The sequence below is a fragment of the Balaenoptera physalus genome (assembly GCF_965194825.1).
Source record: "Balaenoptera physalus genome assembly, chromosome: 11".
NCBI classification, from domain to species: domain Eukaryota; kingdom Metazoa; phylum Chordata; class Mammalia; order Artiodactyla; family Balaenopteridae; genus Balaenoptera; species Balaenoptera physalus.
In genome coordinates, this window is record NC_138896.1 from 10,741,667 (window position 1) to 10,761,959 (window position 20,293).

Consider the following 20,293-nt stretch of genomic DNA (forward strand, 5'->3'; position numbering starts at 1 on the left):
ATGGCAGAGCTGTCGCTGGAAGCTCTGGGCCTGCCCAGTGTGTACTTACCAGGAGGTGGCAGAAAGGTGACAAATATAACATAACTACAAAGTAAAGGGGCAGGGATAAAGAGACCTCTATGGTAGTGAGGTTTCTATATTGCACCTGAAGTGCTAAAATACTGATTCTAAATAGGTTTAGAAAAGTTAAATATGTACATTGTAATCCCTAGAGTAATCAAACATATTATCCAAAGAGATATAGTCCAAACACACAATAGATAAAATGTAATAATAAAAAATGTTCAAATAACCCAAAAGGAGACAGGAAAGGAAAAAATGGAAGATCAAAAAACAGAGGGAACAAATTGAAAGCAAATAGTAAAATGGTAGACCTAAATCCAAACATAGTAATAATTATATGCAATGTAAATGATCTATACCAGAGAAAATCAAGCTAAAATACTGTTAAATAAAATATGTTCTATCCTTCTTCCTTGTGAAGGGTAGCAGACTATGCCACCCCAAAATATACCACTTTGGCATGAAGATTATTTTGAGTTGAAGGCAATTGAGAAAAAGTAGATACAAGAAAATCTCTCTACTCTTCCCCTGTTGGCCTAAAAGTAGGACATAAATTTGTAAAGGTGTTCCCCCATCCCCTCTCTACCAGGAAGGACAGAAGGTAATCACCAGAGAGAACCCTTACCAGCCCAGAGACAGAATCAGAGGAATCTATGTAGTAACCTCACTCAGACTAGCCCTTATCTACCATTATTCCCCATGTATTTGCCTTCCCACAATTTGCTGTCCTAGGAACTCAAAGTCCTTTTCCTTTGTGTTGCCATTTCTCTACAAAATTATTGTTCTTTGCTAAGATGCTATATGAGCCCAAGTTCTAACCACTCCTCTGTGTTACTCATCTCTGAGTACTCCTGTGTGAATGCGCTTTGTACGTGTTAATAAGCTTCTGTTTGTTTCTCTCTTGTAAATCTATCTTTTTTAATCAGCCTAATATATGGGGCCCCAGCCAATGAATCTAAGATGGGAAGAGGGATAACAGTTTTTCTTCCTTTACACTTGACAAATATACTTTCAAACTGGAAAAATAGAATATATGTGTAAAAGTCATGACTGAAACTTGGCAAAATATTAAAGATGATGAATGCAATTATCATTGGGCACATTTGAGTGTTCTGTTCCTTGGCCATCAATGCTTAGATGAGTACTGAAATAAAGACTCTCCTAGTTCATATATTTTTGTCTACTCTATGAAATTAATTTCAGCAAAATCACTAATTATCTTGGTATAATGAAGATTTTCACATAGTTTGTTTTCTTGGGATAGGAAAGATCTAAAGGATTAAAACGTAAAATGTACTCAAATTGAACAAAAGTTGAATGATTTACATCAAAAACATAAGGTAAATGTAAAAAATTTAAAAACAAATTGATGATTTTTATTTTCTTCTAAAATATGGAAATTTCTCTTTGAAAAGACAAAAATAATTACAATTAACAAAAATCAAAATTTTAAATCAAAATTAAAGTTGACATTTTAATTTAATATTTACAAATTTTAATATAATCATAGTAAATCTTGTATTGAAAAACTATTTGCAGTTTTAGTTTTTCATGTCCACATAGTTACCAATGTAAAGAATTAGAATCATGCTTCACATATGTCGTGTCTTGAGTGTATGTATGTACACACTTAAGAATAATATATGAATTGTTTAATACTGCAGAATGTTCTTTGGATGCCATGTGCAACAGCTGTGAATAACGTCAACCAAAAACGAAAAAAAAAACACAGGAGGTCTACATCTGACACCATGTAATGTCAACCAAGAAAACCCGCAAAAGGCTGCAAATAAAAAAGAGTTTATTTATGGTCTTAAAAATTGCAATTTGGGAGACACAGATTTGGGTAAAACCAGAAGAGTGTTCCAAGGAAGAGAAAGAGTCAGGGGCTTATAAAGGCAAAAGCCATGAGGCTGTACTCTAATACAGGAAGGAAATATTTGTCCTTAAGGGATGGCTGTCAGAAGTTATTTTAGGGGAAGGGTCCATGAGTATCCCGAGTTTCTAGCAGATGTTCAGGACGCCTTTGTTAGGACAATAAATGGTCAAAAGATTGGATTCCATCCAGGCTGAGATGTGCATAGGTCACACGTCCTCAGTGGCCTCCTGGCTCCATTTTAGGGAGCTCTTTTAGCAATATTGACTCCATTTTGATTTTCCTTTCATATTAATCCCCTGATTTTTTAGTATCTCCCAAACCAATGAATTAGATACAAAGAGAAATGACAAAATGGAAGCTTGGCCTACTGGGAAGCAATATTTTGTTAGACAAGAATCTAATGGATTCATGATATCTGAGACTATTTGATAAGCTAATTAATTGGTCCTTTATTTTTCCTAAACACTTCAGCTCAAATCCTGCTCATATTCTCAAGCAGTGGCCATCTCTGAGGTTGGCAGAGGCACATGAACCTTCACGGCATTTGGCATTCTTCAATGCATTTGAAGAAATGTTTCCTTGGGGCCCGAGAAGTATTACTTATGAAGCAGAGTTTAAGGCTATGGATTTCACGGTGCCAGAACAGAGCACTGGAGGTGCCTGTGTGTTTAAAGTTTATTTTCCTGGATGTTTGGAACATTTGTGAGATCACCAGTCCTCTAAAGATCAGGGTCCTGGGCAGGGGTCTCTTTTGCTTGTGTGTAAGGGTGTATATAAGAAACAGAATTTATTCAACTATACTTCAAAAAAAAAAAAAAAACAGAATTTATTAGTTAGGTATTCTTTCTGTCTTTATTTTGTTTGTGTAGAATTACAGATCTCTCTTTTCGTATCATTGCTTTGTGTTTCATCTTGTCGTTGAGTTTGTTTCATCTTGTCGTTGAGTTCGTGGTTTTTTTTTTTTAATTAATTAATTAATTAATTAATTTTTGGCTGCCTTGGGTCTTCATTGCTGTGCACGGGCTTTCTCTAGTTGCGGCGAGCAGGGGCTACTCTTCGTTGCGGTGCGCGGGCTTCTCACTGCGGTGGCTTCTCTTGTTGCACAGCACGGGCTCTAGGTGCACGGGCTTCAGTAGTTGTGGCGCGGGGGCTTCGGTAGTTGTGGCTCGAGGGCTCTAGAGCATAGGCTCAGTAGCTGTGGCTCACGGGCTTAGTTGCTCCATGGCATGTGGGATCTTCCCGGACCAGGTCTTGAACCTGTGTCCTCTGCATTGGCAGGCAGATTCTTAACCACTGCGCCACCAGGGAAGCCCTCGTGTTTTATAGAATTCATATTTTTATTGAGTTGTTTTATAGCAAAGGCATTATAGATAATTCTCTTCTTGAGTTATATTTTCTTTGATACTGGGTTCTGTGTCTTTATTTCTAATCTTGTCCTTCTCCTTTAAAAAATATATTTTCATAACACATAGTTTGTTTTCACCTTCTTAATAGTTAATGTAGGCAACTCTATCCAGACCTTCAATTTGCTTCGATGTGGATGAACTCATCACAAATATTTTCTCATTTTGATGTGAGACCTGTTTGTCTCACTGTCTGAACTTCAGCTTGAGGGAGTGGTTCTTGTGCTCTATCCACTTTTCAATAGCCTGAAGTTGTAACATTGATGGGAGAGAGCTCAGCTGTAATTGCCTCCAGCCTTTCTTGGAGAGATTGGACTCTAAAATCTTTTTGAGGTTTTATTAAGTATCTTGCTATAGACTTTGCTTCACCATAATGGGTTGGCTGTTGAGGAAGAGGAAATGGAGGAGTAATTCTATTTCCATTAGAAGGAAAAATTTCCTCGAGTGTATGTTTCTGTTAGAGAGAGTCAAACCTGCCTATTCAAGCCCTCATTTTACTTGCCTTCCCCCAATAGCTGGAAAATAGCATTTTTGGAAGATTAGTCTTGCATCAGTTGTCAAGATGGATTGAAATGGAGGAGATTGGAGTCAGGGAGAGCAAAGAGGTAACTCTTATGGTAATGTTGGTGAGAAATGAATTAGGTTGAAACTGAGTATGAAGGGGAAAAAGTAAAACATTTGAGGGGAAAAAACCGCCACAAATCTATGGTGACAGAAGAGACAAGATAACTAAGGATTGAAAATATTCAGAATTTATATAATTAACCTTGGAGACTGAAAGATTGATAATGCTATCTGCTGCATGCTGAAAACTGTACTGATTTTTTTTAAATGTGCAGGAAAAGATTAGCTCAGTTTGGGTATACAGCTACTTCAAAAGTGAAAAAGAAAGCAATGTGTTATTGATTACATATAATCAATAATAATAAACATAACATTATATATAATCAATGTATTATTAATATAATAATAGTATGTGTTACTATCATGTAGTAGAATATACATATACTATATATTATTATATATAGAGAGTAATATATATGTTATTCTAGAGGCACATGTATTAAAATATTTAACACATATTTTGCAAAGGGGTTTATAGATGGATTTATTTTTCCTTGTACTTCCCTTAATTTTTCAACTTTTCTACAAATGAACATGTATTCCTTTTATAATACAGAAGAAGTTGCAAAAAAGGGAGATATTAAAGTGTATAGTACTATATTTTATGCAACTTGCCATGAAAAATTATTAAACAGTTTTTAAAAAAAAAACCTTGACCAGAGAAGCTTCAGTGCTATTGAGCATTTCAAATGCGGCTGGTCCAAACTGAGAAGAGCTGTAAGTGTAAAATACAAAATGAGGGACTTCCCTGGTGGCACAGTGGTTAAGAATCTGCCTACCAATGCAGGGGACATGGGTTCGACCCCTGGTCTGGGAAGATCCCACATGCTGCAGAGCAACTAAGCCCGTGCGCCACAACTACTGAGCCTGAGCTCTAGAGCCCTCGAGCCACAACTACTGAGCCCACGTGCCACAACTACTGAAACCCACGCATCTAGAGCCCGTGCTCTGCAACAAAAGAAGCCACCGCAATAAGAAGCCTGCGCACTGCAATGAAGAGTCGCCCTGGCTCATTGCAACTAGAGAAAGCCCGCGCACAGCAACAAAAACCCCAATGCAGCCAAAAATAAATAAATAAAAATAAATAAATTAATTAAAAAACAAACACCAAAATGAGCTTCAAAGATTCACCGCAAAAAAAAAAAAAAAGAATACAAAATATCTCCTGCATTTTTAGACATTGGTTACACATTGAAATGATAATTTTGGATATATTAGGTTAAACGAAATACATTATTAATATTAACTCCATGTATGTCTTTCTATCCTTTTTAAACATGCGTACTAAAAAAACCCTTTAAATTACATGTGTGGTTTGCATTTGTGACTATGCTTTTATGAGGCAGTGCTGGTCTGTATTTCATCCAACTTATTTATTTATTTATATTTTATTTTTATTATTTATTTATTTTAAATTTTATTTATCTATCTATTTATTTATTTTTAATTTATTTGTATTTTGGGCCACGCCTTGCAGCATACGGGATCTTAGTTCCCTGACCAGGGATTGAGCCCATGCCCTCTGCATTGAGAGCTCGGAGTCTTAACCACTGGACCGACAGGGAAGTCCCCATCATCCAATTTTTAATAAACCAGTGAAAACCAAGTGACTTCAAGTGCTCTATTTTCCAGTGTCAACTATTTCTGTACCATTTGATAAAAGGCGTTACCCTCTCTGAGCCATTTTTACTCACACTTCTTACACCAGATGTGTGGGGAGTTTTTCCACACCGACTTTCTCCAACTCTCCAGGCACCAACTAGGTGTCTTATAATTCAATTCAACAACTCTGGGAGTTAGTGTCAGACTACACGTATTTAAGAGCTCAGTCCCACAAGACGTTCCCCACTTCAGGTGCCAATTACAAATCTCAGGTTGTACCTATTTGTACTGCTCTTTTATATAAGGGACTTGAGCATCCATGGATTTTGGTATCCACAAAGTCCCAGAACCAATCCCCTGTGGATACCAAGGGATGACTGTACTTCTGACTAAATAAATGGCTATCTTCACCAACCCAGATGCTGTCTGAATTCTGTTATTTAGGGGGTTTTATGGAGCTTTCATCACTTAGGCATGATTGATTAATTCATTGGCCATTGGTGATTGTCTCAACCTCTAGCCCCTCTCCCCTTCCTGGAGGTCAGGGTATGGGGCTGAAAGTTCCATGCCTTGGTCTTTCTGAAGACCAGCTCCCATCCTGAAGCTATCCAAGGGCCCCCAGCCACCAGTCAGCTCAGCCCACAAAAGGCACTCATCACTTTGGATATCCCAAGGGTTTTATGTGCCAGGAATTGGGGACAAAGACCAAACATATGTATTTCTTATTGTATGACACCCTCCATCCTATCTACTAACAGCATCTAGTTCCTCTTTCTGCTCCTTCCCAGAGTGTACTGGATTTGGGACAAGCCCAGAATTAATCCACAGAGCAGGGGGGCTCGCTGTTGTAACTTGTCATCTCATCATTCTTGGGAATGGAATTCATTTTGCTGTTGGTCAATACTCTCCCACCCCTTTTCATTCCTTCTCCACAACAGTGCTAATATGAGGCTTTTTGACTAACATATTTACGAAGTTTCAGAGGATAGCTACAGCAAAAGCAGAAAATGACTTCAAATGATAACGCTCTCTCTGTACGTTTTCCCGTCACCTCATGAGAGGGGGTTTCTCTCTCCAACAGCAAGCTCTGCCCCCACTGTGCACCACCCCTGCCACCCCTACCTTCTTTCTTCTGGAGTCCATTTCCCTCCTCATAGCACTGGCTGACAACTTCAGACTTTCTTGAGACTTTATCGTGTAGAGTATTTTGTCTAGAACATTTTCCTTATAGACTCTGCCCAGGCAACTTTGCATTTCAAAACCAGATGGGCCCCTTCTGGGTTTTTCCAGAAGGTTAAATTCCACAAATTTCCATGAGATCTTTACAGTAATCGCAATTCATTAGGTTATGCTAGTTTTGTTTATGGAGAGACAGGTGGTGTAAGTCTCATTACGAGCCAAGCTCTGTTGTATTAACAATTCTCAGGTAACAGACAGGCTTTTGTCCTGGAATGTTGTCTACCTTCCAAAAATTATGATCTAACAGCTATTATTCCAAAAATTAAGATCTATTTGCAGAATAGCATAGTGGTTAAGATCATGGGTGCCCACTCTGACATTTACTATGTGACCTAAGGTGAATTTCTTTCTTGTTCTCACACTGAATTATCCCATTCTTAAAGAGAATTCTGTCATAATAATACCATCTACCTCTTAGGTAGGATTAAAATGAATGGTCAAAACTTACTAGTGTGCATGGTCTATAGTATGTGATCAATAAATAGCACTTATTTTGTTTATTAATATTGTATAAGAATCCAAGGAATCTGAGGTAGTAAGAGATTTATACCTCCGTAGTGTAGTGTATCTTTTAGAAACGCTTTTGGTCGTGAATAACAGAAAATTTGACCTATGGTAGCTCCCAACGATTAAGAGTTTATTTAACTTACAGAATCCAATTGGAGATTGGCAATTTGGGGTTGATCAATGTTCTGCAATGTCATGAAGTACCCATACTCCTTCCTACTCTGCCCTGCTCAGGGTGAGGTTTCACTCTCAGGCTTGTTGGATTCATGGTTACAAGATGGCTGCTGTGCCACTAGACCTCACAACCACATTCCAGGCCTGAAGAAAAGTAGAAGATGACGGGTTAAAAGCTTTTTCATACTAAGGGTTTGCCTTTTATTTCAGGAAGGGATGCCCTTCCCAGAGAAGTCAAGTATTTACCTTCTCTGCCTCCATAGAAAAGCAAAGCAAGGCAAAGGTAGGGAATGGATGTTGATCCAACCTCTATCATGTCCCTGGACAGGGACATAGTATGGTTTGGAGGGCTTCTGTGGAGGTCAGCTTCTATGGAGGTGGCATCAGTTCCCCACCTCAGGGATCTAGGAAAACCAGAGCAGCAGGATGTGGGCACATGCGGAAGCATTTTACTTCCAGCCAAGCCCTTGGGAGAGAAAGAGCTACTCTTCTTTTTTCTTTCATAACACTTATCAAATGGCTGCTGTGTAGCTGCAACTACACAGTTGAATAATATTGGCACAGCCATTGTCTTCAAGGCTGGAGGAACACCTACTTCTCACACTGTGTGGTATTCCATCCATAGAAATATGCACAGGATGCTACGGGGAAAACACAGAGGAGGGAGTATTTGGCTCAGATTGGAGAATTAGAGAAAGCTGCCCAGAGGAGGTGACACTGGAGCTATGTTATGAAAGGTGACAAAGATTTGAGAAGGTGAACAAGGAGGTGGCAAAGCATTATGAGTAGAGAAAACATGTGCAAAGACCTGCAGTAGAAAGACCACACGGATGACTCAAAGTACCCTGGGAGTTTGTTAGGACTGGAGCTTAGGGTCTATGTTGGGGCCTAAAGAAAATAGGACTAGAGAGCTAGGCAGAGGCAGGCTCAAGGAAGCCTTGTTTGCCAAATGAAGAAATTTACCAAGGGACTTCAAGTTGGGGAATACCTTTAAAATGGCTTTCACAGGCAATGTGCAGGACGACTGGAGGAAGGCAGATGAGATCAGAGGCAGAAGAATTAGGAGGTAGTTGAAAGGTTCAGGGAGAAACAGTGACTGAGCCAGTGTGGTTTTTGGAGGGCATCTAGTGGTCTGGGAGATGCTGAGGAAATAAAATCAATAGGACTTGATAACTGATTGGATCTGTGTGTTAATGAGAAACAGAGGATGACCCCATGTTTCTGGCTCAGGCAACCGGGTGGCTCATGATGAGATGGGGGATACTGGAGAGGAGCGAGGGAATTTTTTAGGAAAGATGATGGGTTTGACTTTGGACTAGTTGAGTTTGGGGTGCTTGTGGAACAATTAAATTCTTTATGCCCATTCCAATGCTTGCTTGCTTTAATATTTTATTTCCTATAGAAATGGCCTTAAATATGACAACCTGTCTTTTGACATAGCAGACATTAAGTAGGTTTTAAATAAAATTTAATTTTGAGGAGCTATATTCTCCAGTCAAGAGAAATAATTTAACAGCTTAGCATCTTATGTTAGAATTTATAACATTTAAAAGTAATATATCATAACAAGCTGCTAAATTTTAATAACAGTTAAACTTTTGTACTGAGGACAAATTTCGTAACTAAACAATTGCTACAAAACAATTAGTAGATTCTAGTTTATTTCCACACAATAGTTACGTTTGTGAATTATAAATGTTAAATAACTATTAGTTGTTATACAATGATTGTGGATATAAATTGTGAACTCAGCAATATCATTCTGGTATGATAAAATGACAAATGATATGAACTCACTATAAAATACCAAATGTAACCGGTATACTAATATCAAGAGAGGATTTGTTATTAAGTTTAAGATAATAACTGATTAGTCCATCATTCATGAAAGGAACAACTCATGCAGAAACTCAGGTTACTTCAGTTATTGATAGATCAACAAGGTCATTACTCCTCTTTAATAAATTAAAGTGGCATCATTTATATTTACCCTGCTAGAACAAGACACTTCACTTCCATTTTCTGGAAAAATTTTATACTGAATGTACAAAAATGCCCACATTTGGAAGAAAAAAGGTATCATAAAAACACACATACACAAAAATCAGAAGAATAAAGCTGTCTGATGCAAATGTTGTGTGGTGATCTCACGAAGTATACAACCTAAACACACGTGCATGGTGGCCCTGAGCATGCGGATACTGAGGAAAGGTGGGAGACTAGGTGATGTGAGGGAGGGATGGGGAAGACCAGCTACACCCTGCCAGAGTGCCCTGAGTTGGCATCATGAGCTTTACTCAGGGGGTTATTTTCCCTTACTCCCTAAGGCAGCCACAAAGGACATTTTAGCCTCCCTTTCACCAAATTCTTTAAAGGGACAAGCTGAGGGGCTTCAATAAGAATGCTTAGTGTAGACATCTGCGTGGCTCAGGTGCACCCAATAGGAACAATACTACCAGGAGCCCTGCCAGGCACTTTGGGGGCAGCAGGTTTGCAGAAGTACCGCTTGTAGGCCCACCCTGCAGGGACCAGCTAGGAAGGGTCCTGGTGGTTAAGGAAAGGGGCACGCAAATCCAAACTCCTGGAAGACTCCTGGGTAGATGGGTGAGAACATCCTGTGGGCTCTGATCCAGCCCGACCAAATGAGTCATTCAGGAAAGCAGCTCCGGGGATGAGTCCAGAGGTAAGAAGGAGGAGGAGATATTCTGAAGGTCGAAGAATAGGCTTTCCTGTCTTCCTCTTCTTCTTCTTCTTCTTTTTTTTTTTTTTTCATTTTCCCTTGCATTACTTTCTTAAAAGGAAATCTAGGAAATGGGAATTTAATGTGCAGATTTTGTGCAGATCGAAGTGGAAAAGTCTTATCCCAGAAGAAGTTTATCAGGGCTAAAAGACATACAGGATGTGGCTTTTATACGTGTAGGGATTTGTCCTGGGGATGTCAGGGCTTGGCACGTATACCCACTGACGGTGACTGAGCCAGTGAGTGGTTCCTACTTGCAAAGAACAATTCTGGGGAACTGCATGGAAGAACTTTCTGGTATAACGAGGACATGAAATGACACGATGGCTGAATTGAGTGAATTTGCAGCATTCAATACCCAGGGAGAATTGGATGGAGGCTTGTGATTGGTTTAAGACTGACGAGAACATTGGGGGGACTTCTGCCATTTTCCTTTTATGTCTCAACCCTGAGCGTATCAGACTGTTCAATAAAACTCAAGGGACTCATGGATTTAGAGCTAGGCTTAATCACGGTCCTTTGCAGGTGAACAATGTTGTAGAAGCTAACGTATCCGATGCCTTTCGGGTACTGCTTCACGTCCTCTCAGCCTCAACTCTGATTTCAGGAATGGCTGGAACAGATAATTTTCTGTGGGCTTGGGCTCATTTCTTGCTGACAGCATCTCACCTTGAGCATAAACTCTGTGTCTTTTATTTTCTGCCTAAGGCTTCTCCAGTGTAATAGTACAGGATGACAGTGGGTCTTTGCCCTGCACGCGTGACTGTGAAACCCACTGGATGGAAGGAGCAGGCTTCCTGAATTGCCTCATGGAAAGCTGCCTGCTGAATGCATGATTGGTCTGTGATATGAGTGGGAAACAACACCTCTAATATGATAAGCCTCTGGGACTTGGGGGATCTTGGGATAAGTGTCAGTATACACTGACTAATACACCAACTGTACAGCTCTGAGGAGAGCCACTCACATAACTAGGACGTTGTGCAGTGCGTAACCTGTATGTCTGCACAGTGACCCTACTTGTCCCTACAAGAGAGAAGCCAGAAACTCACTTTCCCTACATCTCTTGCAGTTAGATATACGACTGAATCTCTACCCATCAGACACATGTGTCAGAGTGGGACTTTGGGAAGTGAGCAATGTGAGGGGCAAGCACCATTTTTCTGGTAATAATGGTGGTTGAGACATCTAGTACAGGGGCAATAGTGGCAGCAGCTTTGGCATCTAAGGCACAGGACAAATGTGATCTGCAGGGTCTTTGCTGGTATAGTACTGTAGCATGGTTTGGGCATTGTTCCTGGCTGTGTACCCTCCAAGCCTGACTCTGATACTCCAACAAATTTTGTAACCTACCTAAGACTCTTCATTAAATTAATTTTCTGCTTGACTAAGGGAAGAATATTATAGGACAAATATCTGTGTCCCCTCTCCCCAAATTCTTATTTTGAAGCCCTAAACACAATGTGATGGTATTAGGGAATGGGGTTTTGGGGGAGGTAATTAGGTTTTGATGAGGTCATGAGGGTGGAGCCCCCATGATGGGATTAGTGCCCTTGTAAGAAGAGGAAGAGGCACTAGAGCTCCCTCCCTGACATGTGAAGACACAGTGAGAAGGTGGCCATCTGTAAGCCAGGAAGAGAGTCTTCACCAGGAACCAAATTGGCTGGCACTTTGATCTTATACTTCCCAGCCTCCAGAGCTGTGAGGAAATGTCTGTTGTTTAATTGCCATGCATGGCATTTTGTTATGGCAGCCCAAGTTGTCTAATACACTAGGTAAATTGGCATATTAATTAGGATATAGGATTAATTCAGCATCTAAAACAGAGACCTCATCTCTTCCAGTGAACTTCAGGAAGAGTGGAGTCTGTGGGAAGGAGAAGGAAGAAAGGGCACCAGCCCTTTTCCCAGATGGAAGGTTTGACTGTGGCCAGAATTGCCGTCACGGCACTGGTGGTAGGAGAAGGTGCCATCTGTGGTGGCAGCTCAGCTCTGGCCTTTTCCCAAGAAAGCTACATCAGTGCCATAGCTCCCTCTGAAACTAGAAAAGATAATGTCACTTTAAAACCTTTTTTTCTGTTCTCCCCAAAACAATGACTTTGATTTTATATGAAAAGATACACATTAATAAAACTGAGGAATTTGGGGATGAATTTTCACTTGAGCGTAAGGGTTAAAACTCTAAGTTCTAGAGACAGACTCCCTGAGTTTGAGGCCTGGTTCTATCACTTCCTAGTCTTGTGACTCTGGGTAGGTTATCCTATCCCTCTGTGCCTCAGTTTCCCTATCTGCACAATGGGGATGATTACAGTGTCTATCTCAAGGCCATGCAAACAAAATGAATTGTGTAGATAAAGCATTTAAAGCAGAGTAAGCATCCATAAGTACTATTATTATTATCATTGTCATTTAAATAATGGGCTCCTTTATTATGCTTGAAATATTTTATTATGGGGTATAAATGAAGGATCCCTGGACTTGGATTCAGAATCAATGAGTTTTGATCCCAATTTTCTGTTATTCCCATAAGACGCCTTGAACATGTTGCTTAACTTCTCTGGACCTGAGCTTCCTCACTTATAAAATGGGGTAAGGGAATTCCCTGGTGGTCCAGTGGTTAAGACTCTGTGCTTCCACTGCAGGGGACAGGGGCTCAAACCCTGGTCGGGGAACAAAGATCCTGCAAGCCGCACTCAGTGTGGCCAAAAAAGAAGGCATAAGATGATATCTAAGTACTCTTTCAATGAAAATATTATTTGCCCATTTTTATCACTTCTGCTAAAACTTAGAGCTACCTTAAGAAATTGTCCTAGTACTGGACCTACAGTAGTAGTATCTACACACACACTCACATGCACCTTATTGAGGGATTTACTTTACACACCCCTAGGCTGATGCAGAACCATTGAGCAAAGTGGGAATTGTAGGTACTCTTTTTCAGCTCACAGTGACACCACACTGCAGAAAATAACTAGAGTTGTGTGGCTTAAAACACACAGGCACAAACAAACAAACCCAACATCTTACAAAGAAGACTTTTCAATATGAGTCCATAATATTTTGACAAATCTTCCAGCCTGGCCATTTTGATATAGATTCATTTTGAAAAGCTAACACTATGAAGAAGAAGAAGGAGAAGAAGAAGGAGAGGAAGAAGGAGAAGAAAAAGTTAATATGAAACATACACGTTTTGAAAAAAATTACCATAATAGCTTGAATACCTCTTGAGAGATAAGCCTGAATCAAAGACTTGAAGGAAGGGTGATTCCAGGAAAAAGAAAGGAAGAAGTGGAGAGAGGTAGACCAGGAAAGAGGGAAAGCTGATACATGGGTGAGTTATCCAGGTGATGGGGGTTCAATTCCACTTGCCCCTGAGCAGGGCACCTCCCAGAATTATCTCTCCGCAGGTTAAGACTTGGGGCATCATCCACCACCAGCTCTGTCAACCTCCATGGGTTGCGGGTCACCCTAGGAGTGTTAATTGCCCTGTGTGTCCAGGCCATGTCTTCATGAGGTCCAAGTGGGCTCCTCAGAGTTCAAAGAAATACTTGAGGCAGGTCGTGGAGACAGGAGGTGAAGGCTCGGAGTGGGCTCCTTAGGTGTGGGTCTAAACTAGTAGGGACTGCCTACGGCAGGTGTGACCAAAATCAGAGCTGAGTCAAGGGGGGGTGGAACACAGGACACCCAAAGAGATTCTACAATTTCCTGTTAATATGGGCATCTAATGTCTCACTCTGCTTGGACACACATTTTTCTTGAGCTTCTTTCCATTATTATTGGGGAAACTTCCTCTTACTGAGCTTTTGTAGCTCTCTGAATCAGAGGCTCTTCAGTGTCACTATATGAACAACCAGAGGAAGTTGTAGGTTAGGTAACATACCCGAAGGGTCTAGCACAGTGCCTGGATTATAGTTGGCAGTGTAACAAAGTTAATTATTTACATTTTATATTTTCAAGTCCAAAAGATTTAAGTACCATTCATGACTCCTTTTATCATTTACAGAGATTCAGAATTGCTCCTTTGATAATGAAAGCTCCCTTTGGGGCACATATGGTTAAAAATACTTCTGGCTGCAAGTAATATAATATTGATACCAACAAATAGTAGTTCAAGCAGAAAGCATGTAATTATAGCACTAAACAAGAAGTTGGGATAGGCATGTCCATGTTTGGTGGCGCAGCTCAACAGTGTCTTCAAGGACACTTCCTACTATCATTTTGCTCTAGCCTAAGCGTGTTACTTTTTCATGCTAAGCTGGGCTGCTTCATGGTTAGCAGGTGACATAACAGCTCCAGGTACTGTGATTACATTTGAAGATAGGAAACAAGTGGAAGAGGTGAGGGCAGAATGGCAATCTTTCTTTTTCTTTTTAGGGAGTTAAAATATATTTCCTATAGTCCCTGCTCCCCCAAGGAGATTTCTGTCACAAACCTTTGGCCAGAACTGGGTTTTTAGCTACCCTGCCTTCAAGGTATGTTGGCAAAACAAGTTTCTGAGGTTTTCATCCTCTCTGGTTTATAGTAGGTGAAGGACAAACAGGCAGGGGATGCTTTGGAACTATACAACCAACAGCACCTGTTACAGCATGGATACTGGACAGAGGGAAAAAAAAATGTAATTTTAGCTTTCCACTTCTCTGAACATTTCCACCAGTTAAGTGGCTGGTGATATAAGGGCTTCTTTTAAATTGCATTTTGGGTTATACTTTTAGGACTGAAATGTTTATATTTATTATATTTTAGGCATATGCTATAAGGAAATCACACATACATTCCCCTGATAATAAAAAATATTGACAGCAATATCTCATTTGTTTTCTTCCTGGTGTTTATGCTACTGAAAGTCAACTTCCAGGCAGGGTGCAAGTTGGGAAATCTAGCCACCTCATGACCTTCACGTCTGACCTCCTATCCCATTCTCCTAAGTGCTGTCCAGGTATGAACAACATCTTGAGAAAAGGGGGTGCTGAGTTTAGCCTTCTTCCAAGAATGATAAGCACACTTCAGGGTGGCCACGCTCATTAGGGCTGCATATTTTGGGAGAAGTGTTTCCCTCTTCACATGAACGGGGGTGGGATATTCAAGTCACGTCATGTCATGTCAACGTGTCAATGTAGGGTCAACAGGAAAAGACCTACAAAATCTTAAAGAGAAGGAGTCAGACGGCCTGGGACTGAATCCTTGATCAGTCACTACCCTGATCAACTTTCCTACCCTCTTTTTTTTTTTTAATTAATTAATTTTTAATTTTGGCTGTGTTGGGTCTTCGTTTCTGTGCGAGGGCTTTCTCTAGTTGCGGCAAGCAGGGCCACTCTTCATCGCGGTGCGCGGGCCTCTCACTATTGTGGCCTCTCTTGTTGCGGAGCACAGGCTCCAGACGCGCAGGCTCAGTAGTTGTGGCTCACGGGCCCAGTTGCTCCGCGGCATGTGGGATCCTCCCAGACCAGGGCTCGAACCCGTGTCCCCTGCATTGGCAGGCAGATTCTCAACCACTGCACAACCAGGGAAGCCCTACCCTCTTTATATATTCGTTTCTTTATATGTCAAATAAAGGTGATATCTATCATGTTCCTGGCACACATTAGGTACTTCCTATTCCCTTCATTTTAGGAAAATTCTATGTCTAAAATGCAGATTCTAGTTCAACACAGTTCTTTTACAAGCAAAAATGTTGAAGAAAAATGTAGCCATTAGCTAACCGGCAGGAAGAGTATTCACTAAGTGTCCGAATTGTGACTGGAGCTCAATTGTCCTGACGTTGGACTGTCAATCCTTCCAGGAGTCACTGGTTGATCACTTGTGATGCTAAGCTTGATCATTAGAAGAACAGACTTTCTTTTGTGGGAATTTCATCTTTCATAAATTATTCAGTTTCTCATTTAGTCTGATGACATGGTCTAATTCCACAGCTATGGAGCGAAGAGGTTGGTGGTTTGCTCCAGAGAGTGGGGGGAAGTAAGGAGCAGCCGTAGGACGAGAACTCGCTTTTCCTTCAAGTGAACCTGAGGATCGAGTGAAAGAAAAAATGTGAATAAATTTCTATACCAGGCCAGTAAGAAGAACGCTGCTGTCTATAATATCCCATCAACAGCACTGATGGCATTATTTTCCATTATACGTGTAGTAAGTGGTAATTAGAAAATTGGAAACTATGAAAATGTGTAAGGAAGAAAAATAAACAAGAGTGCCACCATCAAAATAACATTATTCTCAGCTCTGGTAAATTTCTTTCTGTTTTATTTTCCATTGAGGATCTGACTGCACACATTTGAGAATATAATTTTATATCTTGCCATTTAGCCTTAAGATTATAATGTAAGCATTTCATGTTATTTTATAGTCTTCTTGACACTTCTTATGGAAAGGCTGCATAATATTTTATTGAGAATGGCAGTTTATTTAACTATTTTTTCTGGTAACCACTTGGGTCATTTCCAACTTTCTGCTATTACAACAGAACTGTAATAAACAGCTTTCTGGATAAAGGTTTTCTGTATTAAAGATTACTGGACTAAAGAATATGAACAATGCTTGTGGCACACAGTAACTCTCTAGAAGGATCACGCTTTGTTTAGATATAAACTGTCATTTAAAACTTCTGGTTTATTAATTTTAAATTTATTATACCTATTTATATTTAAAATGAGACAGAAGCATTAAAAAATTACAGAAGTAATATGTGATGCTTGTAAAAATCTACATGATGCAGAGATAAATAAGGTTGAAAATGAAATTACCCCATAATGTCATTTCCTAGAGTAATTACTGTCTATAGTTTGTTGTATATTCTTCCAGATTTTGTGATATGCACATACGGACATTTACTACTGTTATCATTAGTATTAGAAACACACACAGCGTTTTGCATCTTGCTTTTTTCATTTATTGGTAGACGTCAAAAATCTTGCCACATTGGCACATGTAGATCTGCTTCATTCTTTTTCACAGCTTCATGGTAGGAACATAACACAATTTCTGTATCTCCTCTCCTTTGATAGACTTTTGGTTTAGCTTCAAGTTTTCTCCTCTGGCAAACAAAGCTGCCATGAGAGTTCTTGACTCTATGGTTTATTTTTAATGAGCATTTACTGCTGTGAAAATGTGACTTTGAAAATAATTGTTGGCAAGATCATTCTCTCTCTGTGTGCTGAAACATACAATATTTAAATGTCATTTAAATTTTAAAACTTGAATTGAGTCATTTCCATGAAAACCAGGTTAAAATCACAGTGATCTTTTTCTGTCAGAGAGGAATGAATCCTCTTGCTCCAGATGGGACATAAAGCTCCTTAAATTGAAATTCATTGCACGGGGGCTCTGATGGCCCTTAACAGATGGAAGTACAATCTCATTTGGATGCTTATGTAATTCAGTGATGATCATGGAAGCTGTCGGATAGCCTCAGACAGGAGGGCAGAGTCAGGCTCTGTGGCAAAGGCAGGTGAAGAGGCTGTGTGTGTTTATTTGCCAGTGTCAGTAAGACTAGAATCTGAGATCTGAGCAGTATAACATGGTCTGGTCGAACGACTAACCTTGGGATCTCAGAAATCAAGCATTTGGATACCAGTGGGAATTCAAAGTTTCTTGTTAAACGACCTTGGTAGGATCATTCCATCTCTCTGAAGGCCTCATTTTCACTAGTATGCCAGATAAGGCCTCTAGGAGGAGGGTATGATATTAATATTTATTCATAGATATTTATTGAGCTGTATGTGCCAAGAACTAAGTGCCAGGGATAGAGTTGCAAACAAAAGAGATAATCTATTTTCTTTTTCCCCTAAAGGTGAGGCTGTTGCCTTCCTCAGCTGCAAGTAATCAACGAATCTACTTGAAGTTAGTCAACATACCCCACCAAAGTTTAGCCTTTATGCATTACGTCTTCTTGGTAATGTAGGCTAAACCACAACAAACTTACTAGCTAAAACAAATGACCTCATCTGAACTTATCCATCCAACAAGATACCGTTTCTCCTGCCTTGTATCATGCCTGCATTGCTAAAGTTAGCACTCATATTTTCCACACACACTAAAATCCCTCCCTCCCTCCATCCCTCCTTCCTTCCTGCCTTCCTTCTTTCCTCCCTTCCTCCCTCCCTCCCTCCCTTCGTCCTTCCTTTTACCTGTAACAGTGCCTAGAATAAGCACCTAGAACAGTGATTGGTACATAGTAGGTGCAAAATAAATTTTTGTTGGCTAGATATCTAAAAATATTTATTGTCTAAACTTTAGGCATTTGGAATAGCTTTGGAGGATACATGTATAAAATACTACTTCTGCTTTCAAATGTCTCATACCTACTTAGGAGATGGCACGTCAACCAGTAATATGGTGGATGCTTCAGGAATTGTGTGCGCAGCGTGTCTTCCTCCATCGCCCAATTAAAGTCGCCGTTTCCCATTTTCTTGTTCGAGTCGCCTACCCTAGACTTTTTAATTTGCCTAAAATCAGCAGACCAGACAAGCCAGAACTTTTTTTGTTTCTGTTTTTGGTGAATCAGAGGTTACATTTCCTGTCCTTTTCAAGGATGTCTTTGGAGGCGGAACTGGTAAATGTTTTATACTTATTTGAAAAGCTGGTGTAAATATTTCAGGTCACAAATGAACTTTTCACGTTAAAGCCCATTCTTCTGTTTCTGTATGCATAAGTTTTCAGCTGTGGAGTGAAAGGACTATTTTAAAATAATTGTGTGTCAGTGGGATGGGTTGGGAGATTGGGATTGACATATACATACTACTATATGTAAGGGTAGATAACTAATAGGGACCTCCTGTGTAGCTCGGGGAGCTCTTCTCTACTCTATAATGACCTGTATGGGAGGGGAATGTAAAGAAGAGTGGATATTTGTGTATGTGTGACCAATTCACTTTGCTGTACAGTAGAAACTAATACAACATTGTAGATGAACTATACTCCAATAAAAATTAAAAAAAAAAAGAAGCCTGACTAATACAATGGCATATAAAATCATCAATTCTAGAACTTGGAATTTCAGATCATTCTGATCTTAACCCAGTGTCTTTCCAAACTGAATATTGGCTAAGACTGGGCCATACTAATGAATAACACTTTCTCCTTATCTAGAGGTGAGTTGTAAGAACCAGTGCAATCGTGCTGTTCCATCCACATGCATGCTTATCCCATAGTTCCTGCACAATATTTTTTTCAAAAGACATGGAGAATGTTGTAGTATAATAGAGAAAATAGAGCATTCTCAAGTGACCGGTTTATTCATTTTAAGAGAGAGTATGTATAATGAAACGCATTTTTGCTCAGAAATGAAAAGGGTCCTCTCTGCTATTGTCAAACATGTTTTTTTTTTTTAACATCTTTATTGGAGTATAACTGCTTTACAATGATGTGTTAGTTTCTGCTTTATAACAAAGTGAATCAGTTATACATATACATATGTTCCTATATCTCTTCCCTCTTGCGTCTCCCTCCCTCACACCCTCCCTATCCCACCCCTCTAGGTGGTCACAAACCGCTGAGCTGATCTCCCTGTGCTATGTGGCTGCTTCCCACTAGCTATCTATTTTACGTTTGGTAGTGTATATATGTCCATGCCACTCTCTCACTTTGTCACAGCTTACCCGTCCCCCTCCCCAGATCCTCAAGTCCATTCTCTAGTAGGTCTGTGTCTTTATTCCCGTCTTACCCCTAGGTTCTTCATGACCTTTTTTTTTTTTTTTCTTAGATTCCATATATATGTGTTAGCATATGGTATTTGTTTTTCTCTTTCTGACTTACTTCACTCTGTATGACAGACTCTAGGTCTATCCACCTCACTACAAATAACTCAATTTCGTTTCTTTTTATGGCTGAGTATTATTCCATTGTATATATGTGCCACATCTTCTTTATCCATTCAGCTGTTAATGGACACTTAGGTTGCTTCCATGTCCTGGACACCATACACAAAAATAAACTCAAATTGGATTAAAGACCTAAATGTAAGGCCAGACACTATAAAACTTTTAGAGGAAAACACAGGCAGAACACTCTATGACATAAATCACAGCAAGATCCTTTCTGACCCACCTCCTAGAGAAATGGAAATAAAAAC

General features: G+C 39.8%; 1 protein-coding gene across 1 annotated transcript in view; it reads left to right on the plus strand.

Moving 5' to 3' along the window:
• The window catches only part of NOL7 (nucleolar protein 7), a 342,745-nt gene that overhangs the window by 168,487 nt on the left and 153,965 nt on the right, over nt 1-20,293 (plus strand). The gene's annotated exons all lie outside the window — the stretch shown is intronic.